Source organism: Arachis ipaensis, chromosome B10, assembly GCF_059453495.1.
Source record: "Arachis ipaensis isolate K30076 ecotype BB chromosome B10, ASM5945349v1, whole genome shotgun sequence".
NCBI lineage: Eukaryota > Viridiplantae > Streptophyta > Magnoliopsida > Fabales > Fabaceae > Arachis > Arachis ipaensis.
Genome location: NC_142435.1, coordinates 143,974,499 through 143,988,513, shown reverse-complemented (window position 1 = coordinate 143,988,513; position 14,015 = coordinate 143,974,499). Strand labels below are relative to the sequence as shown.

Here is a 14,015-nt window from a genome sequence, read left to right as displayed (position 1 = left end):
AGGGACATGAAACCCCGGTGGCAATTTCATATAAACATCCTCCTCAAGATCCCCATGGAGGAAGGCATTGTGAACATCCATTTGATGGAGTTCCCAATCCTTAGCAGCGGCCACAGCTAAAATAGTGCGAATAGTTACCATTTTTGCGACCGGGGCGAAGGTTTCATTATAATCCAGCCCTTCAATTTGATGATTACCAAGAATGACGAGGCGTGCCTTAAACCTTTCAACTTGCCCGTCCGAACGATATTTGATGCGATAAATCCATTTGCACCCCAGAGCCTTCTTCTGCGGTGGTAGATGTGTAAGGTGCCAAGTACCATTGTCCTGAAGAGCTTTAATTTCAACGCTCATGGCTTCTCTCCATCGAGCATCACCTATTGCCTCATGAAAATTTGTGGGTTCACGTTCTTCGCCTATTGCTGCGAGGAAAGTACGGTGTTGCACAGAAAATTTATCGCATGACATATATTGAGATAAGGGATAGAGTGGACCTAAGGAATGTGATGGAGAGGGTGAAGAGATGGACGGGTTTACGATGATGGTGTTGGTGACAAAATCACGTAGCTTGATCGAAGGTTGCTTTACTCGGTGTCCACGACCCAGAGGAAGTTCAGAGAGCGTGGTGGTGTCAGTAGAAAGAGGCACATCATCTGAGACAGTTGGTGAGGGGCTGCTGGTTTTGATGAGGGGTGAAGCTGTCCTTGTTGGGTCTGTATGTGGAGATTCACCTCCCCCAACAACAACAATAGACTCGTCATTGGAATTAGTCTGAGGAAGGACCTCCTCGTGATCATCAAGTGTGGACTTATTATTAATGGGCTCCAAAAATTTCTCCTCATGCACTAAAGAAGTAGAAACCAAATTTTTTTGGACCAAACACGCAAACGGGAACTCAGTTTCTACAAATTTGACATCACGAGATATAAAGAAAATATTTCTTTCCATATCATAAAGTTTCCATCCTTTCTTTCCAAATGGGTATCCCACAAATGTGCATGTACGAGTTCGGCTGGCAAATTTATCACCCTTGGTTTGTTGATTGTGCGCATAACACAATGAGCCAAAAACTCTAAGATGATTATAGTCAGGTGGTTTTTCATGTATCATTTCAAAAGGAGTTTTCCCGTTAAGAACAGATGATGGTGTTAGGTTGATCAAGTGTCCCGCAGATAAAACACATTCTCCCCAGAATCGAATGGGCAAAGATCCTTGAAATCTCAGTGCACGAGCTACATTAAGGATATGTCTATGTTTTCTCTCCACCTTTCCATTTTGTTGGGGTGTCCCAGCGCAAGATGTTTGATGAACAATTCCATGCTGCAAAAAATATGGACGCATACAGATGAACTCAGTCCCATTATCACTGCGTACTTCTTTGACTTGTTTATTAAACTGTCTTTCAATAAGAGCAAAGAAATTAATCATCACACTTGACACTTCCCGCTTTTCACACAACAAATAGATCCAAACTGCTCTTGAATAATCATCAACAATTGTTAAAAAATAAGATGCTCCGCAAGAAGAGGGGGTACGATAAGGTCCCCATAAATCACAATGTATTAAATCAAAAGGATGTGTTGCATGAAAATCACTTGATGGAAATTTATCTCGTGTTTGTTTAGATTTTTCACAAACTTCACATAATTTATTATTCTCTTCAGATTTACAACCACCATTCAAATTCGGCAACATTTGTACCACTTTATAGGAAGGATGTCCCATTCGCTTGTGCCAAAGATCAATACTACTCTTCTCTTGGGTTTGACATGCTGTGAATTTGCGAACACCACGGTACATGTAGAGCCCATCTTTTTGTTCACCCGCTCCAATCAGCATCCTCGAAATGAGGTCCTGTATAGCACAAAGCTCATGAGTAAATAGTACAGTACAATTTGCATCCTTTGTTAATTGTGATACTGAAATCAAATTGCATCTTAGTTTTGGCACATATAAAACATTGGTCAATTTAAGTCCTCCATCAAGAGTCACCGTTCCCTTTGTATTAGCAAGAACTTCTTCTCCGTTTGGTAGCCCCACCGTGCATCCTTCAATACGCTCTAGACCCCTTAGATCTCTTGAATTCCCTGTCATATGGTTAGAGGCTCCACTATCTATAATCCACACAACATATCCTTCCTTACCAGTCATGCTTTCAGTTCTACTTCCGTTGTTGCCATTTAGCATCTCTAACAGCGTCTGCCATTGTTTTTGGCTAAGTCCAGTCACTGCGCTTCCTCCTATTTCTTCTTCATGGTTACTTGATTTTTCTGTTGTGGCTTGTGCTGTGTTGACACGTATGACAGCCCCCCCTCGCAAGCGTCCTCCCTGCTTATGCGAGGTCTTGGTGTTGCTTCCCTTTTCGTCTCGAGATCGATCTCCCCACCATTCCGGATACCCAATCAGTTGAAAGCACCCCTTGATCTCGTGTCCTGTTCTTCCGCAGTGAGAACATACGAGTGGCTTTATTTCATTTCGGCTTTTGTGCTTGTACCCAGTGTGTACTGCCAGTCCCATTAAGCTTCCTTTGTCTTCCTTGGTTCTGCTGATCATCTTCATTCTCTCTTCCTGTACCAAAGTTGCATACACCCTGTTGAGAGAAGGTAGAGGATCCGTTGCGAGAATATTAGATCGCACTGTGCCATAGCTTACGTCTTCTAACCCCATTAGAAATTGATGCACCTTTTCTTCTTCCCTTCTCTTATCTAATCGTGACCCAATGTCACACTTGCAGCCTCCGCAAGAGCATCTAAGCACTGGTTCATGGTTTGCCAACTCATCCCAAAGAGTCTTCAGTTTTCCATAGTATTCCACCATAGCCAGTCCTTGTTGTTTGCACTCGGCAAGTTCAGCTTTCAATTGTTGAATTCTAGGACCATTCACGTTGGAAAATCGCTCCTTGATTTCTTCCCAGAGATCCTTTGCATCTTCAGTGTATGAGATGGTGGAGCACAGCTGTGGCTCAATTGTATTCATCACCCATGAGACAAGCATGGATTGAACCGTCCACCAATCCTCCATTTCAGATGCCCCTTCTTGTGGTTTCTTGTGAGTTCCATCTAGAAACCCCCACTTTCTCCTAGCACGTAGCGACACCTTCACAGCTCGAGCCCATTCTTCGTAGTTCTCTCCTTGTAATTGCACTTGTGTGATTACGTTTCCAGGATTGTCGCTAACGCTCAGATCATAAGGCGATGGTCCTTTGTTGGATCCATCTTCGTCCTTTTTTGAATCCTCTCTTTTTGGAGGAGTCACACCTACTCCAGGCATTTTAGCGGCGGAGGTTTCTTTTGTGTGATGATTATCAGAGCCAACCTAGCTCTGATACCATGCCAAATTGCCTTGTGTTTTATTGAATAGCATATCAATTATATATACAGTACTCTACCTAACAATTAGCTACCTGATTTCCTAATTATGGTAATGCAAGATATTTATAGCTAATAAAACGGGATACACCAAATCAACTAAAAACTGAAAGGAATTTGTTTTCTAATAATTCCTAATATTTAGCCGTGACATATGTGGCTTGATATGCATCAGATTTCATTAGTATCTTAACGTTTATAAAAGTGATTCAATGTTATCCTACTATCAATTATACTAACAAATCAGATTATATTTTTCAATTATTCTTATTTGGATGTATTTATTTTCAATTAGGTCTCACTTGAATTTGTTCGATTTTAATATTATACCCACTATTTGTGTTTAGATTCAATTATGTCCCTAAAAAAGTGAATTATGTAAATATTGTAGGAATTAGTTTCAACATTTGATGAGCTATTTTTCGGAATAAATCATCGATTCTATCCCAGATATTTGTATTCTAACTTCAATAAGAGATTTTTAAAACTCAAACTAAAACGTTCATGATGTGTAATTGATGGCAGGATAACATTTAATCACTTTTATATTATATCAGCATTTTTAATACTCTGTTATGTTGACAGATAATGGTTCACGTTAGATTTTACTTAACGGTGTTTATTGGATATTTGATTGATGTTTAACTTGATCTCTGACTCAAAATTGGAAGTATTTCAATCGTTACCTCATTTTTTTCGGTGACTGAAATAAACTAAACAAAGAAAAACAAAACAAACAAAACAATGATCTGTTTAAATAGAGCGACAGTCCCGTTTAAGACTACTCTTAAACTCCTCCCAAGGTGAAAGAAGCTCCACATGTGAAAGTTGTAACTTCATCACCATCTTTGCCATAGTATCTGCCACCGTGTTTGTATCTCTCATAATCAAACGAAAGTCAACACGCCAATTCCAATACATGATATCTCTTATTTTGAGTACCAATGGATCAATAAACCCAAAACCATCTTGAGTAACAAGATTAAATGCTTTCACACAATCCGTCTCACAAATAATATCTCGTTGACCCACATCCCAAGCTAAGAGATATCCTCTTCAAATGGCAAACAATTCTCCTTGAAGAATAATATTACTCTCAATCATTCCCAAACACCCCTTTGCCAACTCCCATTACAATCTCTAATAACACAAGCAAAACCAGCACTATCACCCGAACCAAAATAACTAGCATCACAATTAATCTTAAAAGTACCAATAGATGTGGGATTCCAAAAACCATTTAGAGTAGAGGGAAGGGACATACGTTGTAATTCAAAAATATTCCTAAGCTCCTTTTCTGAAGTTAATGCCAGACAAATCACTTTTTTCGGAGGCCAAGTTTCATGAGCATTAAAGATGTCATTATTCCTTGCTCTCCATATCCACCAAAGTCCCGAAAAGAACTTGAACGGATGCTCTCTGCTATGATACAAGAACCAGTTCTTCAAATCCAAAGGATGACAAGAAATATCCAACCTATGCCAAACAAGCTGAGCTTTTGGACAATCCCAAATACAATGTAAAACCGATTCCTGGCTAGAAAGACATCTTGGACACCTATCCGATGACGACATCCCTCTTCTAATGCGAAAACTTGCAGTAGGAAGAGCCTCCTTAAGACACAACCAAGCCAAAAACTTATGCTTTTTCGGAACAAGCTGACGCCAAAGCCAAAGCCAATTCTCCTGCTCCTCCCAACCAAATAGCTGCCTACACAACCACAAGTAATCATTGCGTGAGTCATAGACTTTGTCAGCAGACCCACACCAATACCAACTCACTTCTGGACCTGCTTGTTCATCTGGATTGTAAGAGAGAATATTACCTTTCAGATTTTGAGATAAAGGAGAATAAAGAATATCCAAATGCCACCTACTAACCGACCAAATATCTTGTATCCGGAGATTCAAATCAGAAATGTGAACATAATCCATCTCATTAGATAACCGTCCTTCTCTCCTCCAGCTAGAAAACCAAAAATTCTGGTTCAAATCTCCAATACACCAAGCAAACCCATCCTTCAACACTTCCCAAGCCTTGCAAAGACACCTCCAAATGGGAGAGTCCTTGTTCTTAGTATAACTAAAATAGTCATATATAGATGATCGGTATTTGGCATCTAACAATTAGACCCATAGCTTGTTTGGCTGTTGGAAAAAAGTCCAAACTAGCTTCCCAAGAAGAGCAATATTTACACAATAAGGATCTCTAATCCCCAAACCTCCATATTTTTTTGGAGTAATCAGTACCTTCCAACTAACAAGATTCAATTCTCTTCCATCAACTTGTCCTTTCCAAAGAAAATTCCTCATCATAGACTCCAATTTACTAGTGATTCCTTTGGAAAAAATAGAGACATGCATCTGGTACGTGGGAATAGCGGCAACAACAGAATTAACCAAGCAGAGTCTACTAGCCCGATTGAGTAAATTTCCTTTCCAGCTTGCTAGCCTACTCCGAATCTTATCCAGGACACCATTGAAAGCTGAACGAGTCACCCTAGAATGGCTAAGGGTAACTCCAAGATACCTGCCCAAGTCCTGGACAAATCTGATAGAGGATACCCCAGTGAAAACATCTTTCCTTGTTGCAGAGACATTCTTGGAGCAAAGCGCTTTTGACTTCTCCACATTAATCTTCATCCCAGATGCTTTGCAAAAAGTCTCTAAAATCAACATCACATTTTGCACTTGTCTCTTTGTAGCTTTACAGAATAGAAGCAAGTCATCCGCAAACATTAAGTGGGATATTCTTGGTCCCCCTCTAGAAATAGCAACCGGCTCCCACAAGCCCAAATCAACCTTATGACTAATAAAGCATGCCAATCGCTCCATACACAACACAAAAAGATAGGGTGACATAAGGTCTCTTTGTCTAAGACCTCGACTAGGAGTAAATCCATTCAGACGATTCCCATTCCAAAGAATAGATAAGGAAGAAGCAGTGACACAATTCATAATCAAATTAATTGTAGGAATAGAAAAACCAAAGCTCTTAAGGGTATGAGCTAAAAACCTCCAGTCAACTCTGTCATAAGCTTTCTCCAGATCAATCTTAAAGGCTAGTGTGCCTTTCTTTGATTTAGTCTTCTTCATAAAGTGGAGAACTTCTTGAGCAATAATGATGTTGTCAGGAGTTCCTCGTCCCGGAATAAATCCTCCTTGAAGCGGGCCAACAATCTCCGCAAGATGAGGACGAAGCCTATTAACAAGGACCTTCGTGATGATATTGTAAACTACATTGCAGAGACTAATCGGCCTGAAATCTTTCATAGATACCGGTGATTCAACCTTTGGAATAAAAACCAGTAAAGTCTCCAACATTCTCAGATCAAGAGTAACACCGGAGAATGCCTGCTTAACCATCTTTCAAACATCAAGACCAATGATCTCCCAATATTATTTGAAGAAGAAAGCTTGAAACCCATCAGGACCTGGAGCTTTAAAAGAGTTCATGTGAAAAATAGCTGTTCTGACTTCCTCCATAGTAACTGGTGTCGTAAGATTATTGCAAGCTTCCTCATTCAGAGAAGGAAAAGGCACATCACCAAGGCAACCCAAATCAACATAATCCAAATGACAGAATAAGCTTTTATAGAAAGACTCTGCTTCTTGACTCAGAACCTTTGGATCAGTTTCCCACACTCCATCCTTGAGAAAAAGGCCATGAATCTTATTATGCTTCCTTCGCGCAAGAGTTTGAATATGAAAGAATCTTGTATTCCTATCCCCGAACCTTACCCACTGCTCTCTGGACTTTTGGAACCATAGGAGCTCTTCTTGCACTAGAGTATTATTATAATCATCAAGTAACTGTTGTTCTTTCTAACGCAAATAAATACTATCCACCACTTCCAAACACTTTTGTAAATAATTAATCTGCTGCTCTAATTCTCATTTCTTAACAAAAATGTTACCAAATACTTTCGAGTTAAACTCTAGTGAATTATTCTGTACTTCCGAAAGCTTGCCATGAATCCCTCTATTACCAGACCACCATGACTGATTCACAATATCCCTATACCCAGGATGAGTAGCCCAAGCAGCAACAAATCGGAAAGGTAGATTCCCTTTAGGCTGAGGACGACCTTTACAACGCACCAGAATAGGGCAATGATCAGACTGAAGCCTATTTAAAATTTCTGCATAAGCCTCTGGAAAGATGGATAACCAATTACTATTTATACAGACTCGATCAAGCTTTTTTGCCACATCAACATAATTTTTCACCCTTCTGTACCAAGAAAACCGCCTCCCAATAGTCTTCAGATCAAACAAACCACTATCCCCTAATGAAGTAGCAAACATGTCTGCTCTTTGATAAGAAAATTGACAGCCCTTAGATTCATGAGAAAATTTGACTTCATTAAAATCACCAAGAACAATCCAAGGTCCTTGAAAAACCATGGATTGTGCAACAAGATAATCCCAAAGGAGAACCCTTTTATTAAATTGAGGACTGCCATAAATACCACTACACCTCCAAATTAAATTATCAAATTGAACCTCAACAGTAACACCCTGATCAAAAGCATCAATGAACTTACAACAAACACCCTTCATAGAGAATAGAAACCAAATACCTCCCTTATGCCCTTCTGCTTCTACTATACCAATAGAGTGATACCCCAACCTTTCCCAAAATAATTTTAAATGCTGAAAGGGGGAGTGAGTTTCAACCACAATAAAGAAAACAGGTCTAAATTTTCTAACAAGTTCTTTACAATGCACCCGGGCTAACTTATTAGAAGTACCCCTAATATTCTAAACAATCGTATTTAAACTATCTATAAATAATAGGGACAGAATAAATAAGAACATAAACTCTAATCAGAATTACCAACCTCAATAGGTGGTTTGTCCTGCGGTACTGGCACACTCTGATCCTCAATAATTGCCACCTTTGGACCCCCTAACACTGTACCTGCCATGCTTCCATCTACTAAGATTTTTTCCGTTGTGCCACCATTTTTATCAACTGGCGAGTTCTGCAGGGAGGAAGGCCGATGACGCTTCCGTAAAGAAATTCCACGATGTGCAAGAGTTCTACGCAATGGAGATGGCGCAATTTCATGTTTTTCTCGCTTCCCCATCCTAATGCCAATTGATTTGCCTCCATCACCATGCAAATTGGGCCTTGGAACCCTTCTCGAACCATACTTGTGCTGCTTTCCATCTTGGTCTTTCAAACCTGATGACTGGCCCATTGTGAATTTTTTCTTACACAGCACTTGTTGCCAGCCCTCTCCATCATCCATGCATGCCTCATTAACATGACCATCAGGCACGTGAGGAGCCAATGATTCCGTAACCACATCCTTCCCTTTAACAACTCCTAACTTCTCACCCAAATCACGAGAATTCTCACCCAAATCACGAGCTTCTGATTCAGCCTCTTTATGAAGCTCATGATTGTTGTGTGGCACTAGTGTCGGGGCTTTATTATTTTTTCCATCACCAAAGGAATTTCTGTTTCCTTCCAAGGACTCCTTCTCCATGCACAACGATTTATCATGCCCATACCGTGCACAAGTAGCACAAATCAACTGTAAACTCTCGTACTCCACTTCATGAGTCACACCCTCCACTATAATATGTTTGATTACAGGCAACCCAAGATTAATTTGAACACAAGCTCGAGTATATTTTCCTCTTTCTGCAAGCTTAGTGGCCAAATCTACTTTCACCGGAACCCCTATTGCAGAAGCAATTCGCAGCATTGCTTGTTCCTGATAGCACCAAATTGGAAGTCCCGAGACTCGAATCCATACCAGCGTTGATCCAAAGAATTTTTCGCATGGCCTAAAATTCACATCCCATGGCTTTACTGCAACATAGTGACCGTCTATCAACCACGAGCCACCAAGAATAACTTTCTCACGATCCGCAACAATATCAAATTTCCCTCCTTTGATGCGCCATACTATCCGAAGCTTATGCATGAGAGCAGTGTAGCCATAATGCTTATCCAGCACCTTGATCACGATGGCTTCCTTGTAAGGTTCAGCTAGACAGCTCTTTGCCTCCTTGGTAAAACTGACACTTGGTGGGCACGAATCACCCTGCTTACCTGTCACCGTCGCGATACCATCTCCAGATAAAGATCCTACTAATGCAAATGCCTTAGACTTTTCTGCACCAATGACTTTATCTCTAAAAGAGACCTTGGATGGCTTTTCTAACCCCTCTCGAGAAAAACCCTCCTTAACACCGGAGACACACCCACCCACGCTCTCCCCCTTATCTCTTCCGATGGCATGGCCATCTTCCTCACTGTGTTTCACCCTCAACCGCTCGCCCCGCTCTCTCATCTCTCATTCTCCTTGAATACGGAATACGTACTACAATCGTTACCTCCTTTGAATGCACTATATTTAGATGCCTCCATACAAAAAATGAATCTTCTAAAAAATTAATTTTGATATAAAAAATAAAAAATATTATATAAATACTAAAAATTTATAATTATATATATATATATATATTTATTTATTTAATATGTATTTTATATTTTGATATATATTTTATATAAATATTTAATTTTAATTTAGTGATTAATTTTTAATATACATCTAGTATAATTAATTTATATATGTTGCTCTATTAATAAAAGAAATACATACATAAGCAAGAATATAGGGTAAAGCATATTTTTTGTCTCTAAAGTTTGACAAAAGTTTTAAAAATACTCTTAAATTTTATTTATTTTAATTTTGTCCCAAAAGTTTTTTATTTGTATCAAATATACCATCGACGGCTAAATTTTCAAAAAAATTAAGACCAATCTAACAATAATGTATAAAAATTATGCTTGATTAGTTTGTATTGAGGGTTGTTCTTATGAAATTGTTGTTGAATTGGTCTTAAATTTTTTGAAAAATTAGCCGTCATGGGTATATTTGATGCAAATCGAAAACTTCTAAAACAAAATTGAAACAAAATAAAATTTAAGGATATTTTTAAAACTTTTATCAAACTTCAGGGACAAAAAATATACCTTATCCAAAAATATATTATCAAATGAAACTTGGAATATTCGTGTTTGTATGCGGATGACATTTTCTTCCGTGATAATGAAAAATAAAAAGAGGATACATGAGAGAAATTGATAGCATTCATAATACTTGACAAAGTCTGAAAATTTATTTCTCCCATATTGATGTTGTTGGTAAAAGTACTAGAGGTTTTCTTTCACATAAAATAATTACAAGATATTTATTAATTTAATACACAATCTAATGAAACATCTTTGACGATCATAACTTTAATTTGTGCCACTTCATATCATGGTTTAGTAATGCTTATTGTTACTGCATGAGCCAAAGATATTAGAAGCCTAAAGTCAAATATTTAATTTTAAAAATATAAAAATAAATAATTATTAAATATTTAAAATTTATCATAAAAAATAAATTAAACAAAAATTAGAGGGCAAATTATGAACATTATAAAATTCACTATAAATATTTTATCTTGACAAATAATTAATCATCCCATTTTAGTATTTTACATATACTTTTAGGGGTGTCCGCGGATCGGATCGGATCGGATATGGTCGAAAATTCGATCCGATTTGCACAATTTTCATCGGATCGGATCGGATATGATATCCGCACTTTTTGGTGCCGGATCCGATCCGATCCGATCCGCAAATGTGTGGATCGGATATCGGATATCGGATATCGGATATATCCGCATAATTAAACCTTCTCTTTTTAATCATATTTTTATGTGAAAAATTCAATAAAAATATTTCTTTCACACTTTTAAACTTATTTATTCCTAAAATATTTTTAATCAAACACTTTCTAAATAACAAAAATAAAATAATATAATATATAAATAATAATTACTAACTAAAACATACAAATAAGTAAATATAATACCAAACATATATATATTTATTTATTTTTTAATTATTATTGTGCGGATCTGCGGATCCGCGGATCGAATACGCGGATGTAGAGCAGATATCCGCAATCCAATCGGATCAATTTGCGAATCGGATTGTATCCGTAATTTTCAGATCGGATACAAATATTTACCGCGGATCTGCGGATACAATCCGATCGATAGACACCCTTGTATACTTCACTAAATCGAAATCCTTTGTATCTTCAATCGTTAAAAATTCTACACTTTTTCTTTTATTAATGCTCCAGATTACATAAAACACATCCAAACCTCTCACATCATTCAATTACATTAGTGAATCAGTTGTCACAAATACCAAGCGTAGCATTTCCTTGCTTTAACGTTCTAACTTCTAAGCAAGTTGACCTTATTAAACAGTAACTCCATCATGGTTGAAAACAGCTCGGTAACCCAATACATTTTCAAATGGCCAGATCATTATACTAGTGGTTAGATTTTGGAGTATAAATAAATTGTTTCGCTTGCATGGTAATTTATAATGAATTGTATATTAGTGGATTACAATATTATCGTTAATACAATCACATAAGTACCAACGTAGCTCCTTGACATAATAACTTTTTTTAGTTAACTCGATCAACCACCATATGTCTCCCTTAAATGTCAAGGTCACTATTAAATTTATTTATACTACTAACTTATCATAATTTCATTGAAGTGATATCACTATCTTACTATTTATTTTTAAACATTGTGTCCCATCGACCATGAGAGTCCGCACGCACGTCTAGGCGTCTAGCGAAAGCAACATCAAATGCCGTACAAAATATTCTTCTATTATTATTATTTATTTATTTTAAATGAATGAAAAGTATATAAAAAAAAGGGGCATTCCGAGAATTGAACTCGGGACCTCTCGCACCCTAAGCGAGAATCATACCACTAGACCAAATGCCCTTCTTTGATTTTGAGTTTGTTCATTTTAATATTAAAGTTTATAAACACACACCAAAGTGAGTAGTTTAACCCTTTTCAGGGACGCTATGGTGTACTGTGTGGACCACTGTACTTTTGTAGCTCACTACATTATTATGGAGTTGTACCCGCCAGATATCCTTCAATTACTACTATCCCTAGGCCCTGCTGACTAGTGACTAGTACTAGTACTACATACATGATATTAATACATGTTTAATTAGTACTATTCCAATTTCAAGGGATATCGTATCAATATGGTAAAATAGTAGAAGCAATAACAAAGATAACATGAGCCAAGTTTGTAAAATTCCTATATATATCAACTAAACAACTAATTTTTTGAAATTTTAAATTAAAAAAAATATTAGCTAGATAGGTTTGCATATTTATTAGGTAGATAGGTAGCTGGGCAGTTCTTGAAAGATTGTGTATGAGGATATAATTGGGTAATTGAGAGGGTGGAGAAGTACAAGAGGGACCGGATTGTGAAGATGGAAATGGTACAAGGAGCAACATGGTATGGTTTCCATGTTGTGAGACAAGGTGAAGAGGACCCATTATTTGAGAATGGTAGGGAGGGGTAAGTGCTTCTAACGTGGACATTTTGCACGCCCGGCCCACCCTTTCAATTGGTGGCTCTTCATTTCTGAATCACCTGGACCCTGTTCTCTTTGATTGTGACCCATAAATTTATCAACATGGGATACTCATCATATCTCCAACCTACAATATCCATCTCTTTAGTTAAGAATGTCCTTAAAAAACTATATTTGAATTTGTATTTTTTATAAATATTTTTTAATTATAAAAAATAACAGTCACTTTTATGTTATAAAACGGTATTATATTTTTCAATTACAATTTCTTTTCTATACATTTTCACAAAGTTATGTTTTTTTTTTTTTTCAATTGTCTTGAATATCAAATTGTCTTTTCTAAATATTTATACTTCATATTTTTGGCTATCAAAGTGTATTTATATTTCGTCCATTGAAGATAACAAGTTTAACTTTATCTAAAGTAAGTTATATATCAAGGAATTTACTAATACAAGAACAATATTTTGAAATTTGACAAATAAAAAAAATATTATTAAAATATAAGAATATATTTTTTTTAATTTTTGCACAATGGTAATCACTATAGAGTCTACCATTTTAATTAGTATTTTTAAAATAATTGTTAACATGACTCATTTAATTTAATCGGTAATGTCATGGAGACATCAAATTAAAGTTATCTTTTTTAATTTATTATTTATAATTTTGTATATTTACTGTTATTTAATTATTTTAATTATAATTAAAAAATACAAAATAAAACAATTTTAGCTTATTTTAGACTATTTTTTATTTTTAAAATATTTTTAGTTTAATAATATAATTTAATTTTAACACAATGTTTTACTTTTACACATTCCTCTAATATCATCTCTTCTGTTAAGATTAAAAAAAAAAAAACCGACTTTACTCTTGTTGGTAAATGGTATTCATTTATGGGAGTTAAGGAGTTCATTAAATTATGGGTCTTGATTCTTCAATCAGTTAACTGCCCCTTCTCTTTTGAGAGGAAAGGATTAATGGCAGAAAGAGATTCAATTCCCGAACACAAAATTACAGAAGTACTTTATTATTAGTCAAATCAAGAGTTCATTAATTATTAGTACTAATTGGGTCAATACTTTTTTTTGTTTCCAGATTTCACACAAAGCAAAGCAAAACCCTTTTGCTACCACACAAACCTGAAACCTGACCCCAACAACAAAGTTCCTTCCTTTCAATATTACTCGTACTAT

At 36.6% G+C, this 14,015-nt stretch overlaps 1 non-coding gene across 1 annotated transcript; it reads right to left on the bottom strand.

The window, feature by feature from the left end:
* Window positions 1–12,127: 12,127 nt before the first annotated feature.
* On the bottom strand, window positions 12,128–12,199 carry TRNAP-AGG (transfer RNA proline (anticodon AGG)). The gene has a single exon. It is a non-coding gene; the product is annotated as a tRNA-Pro (tRNA).
* Window positions 12,200–14,015: the final 1,816 nt, after the last annotated feature.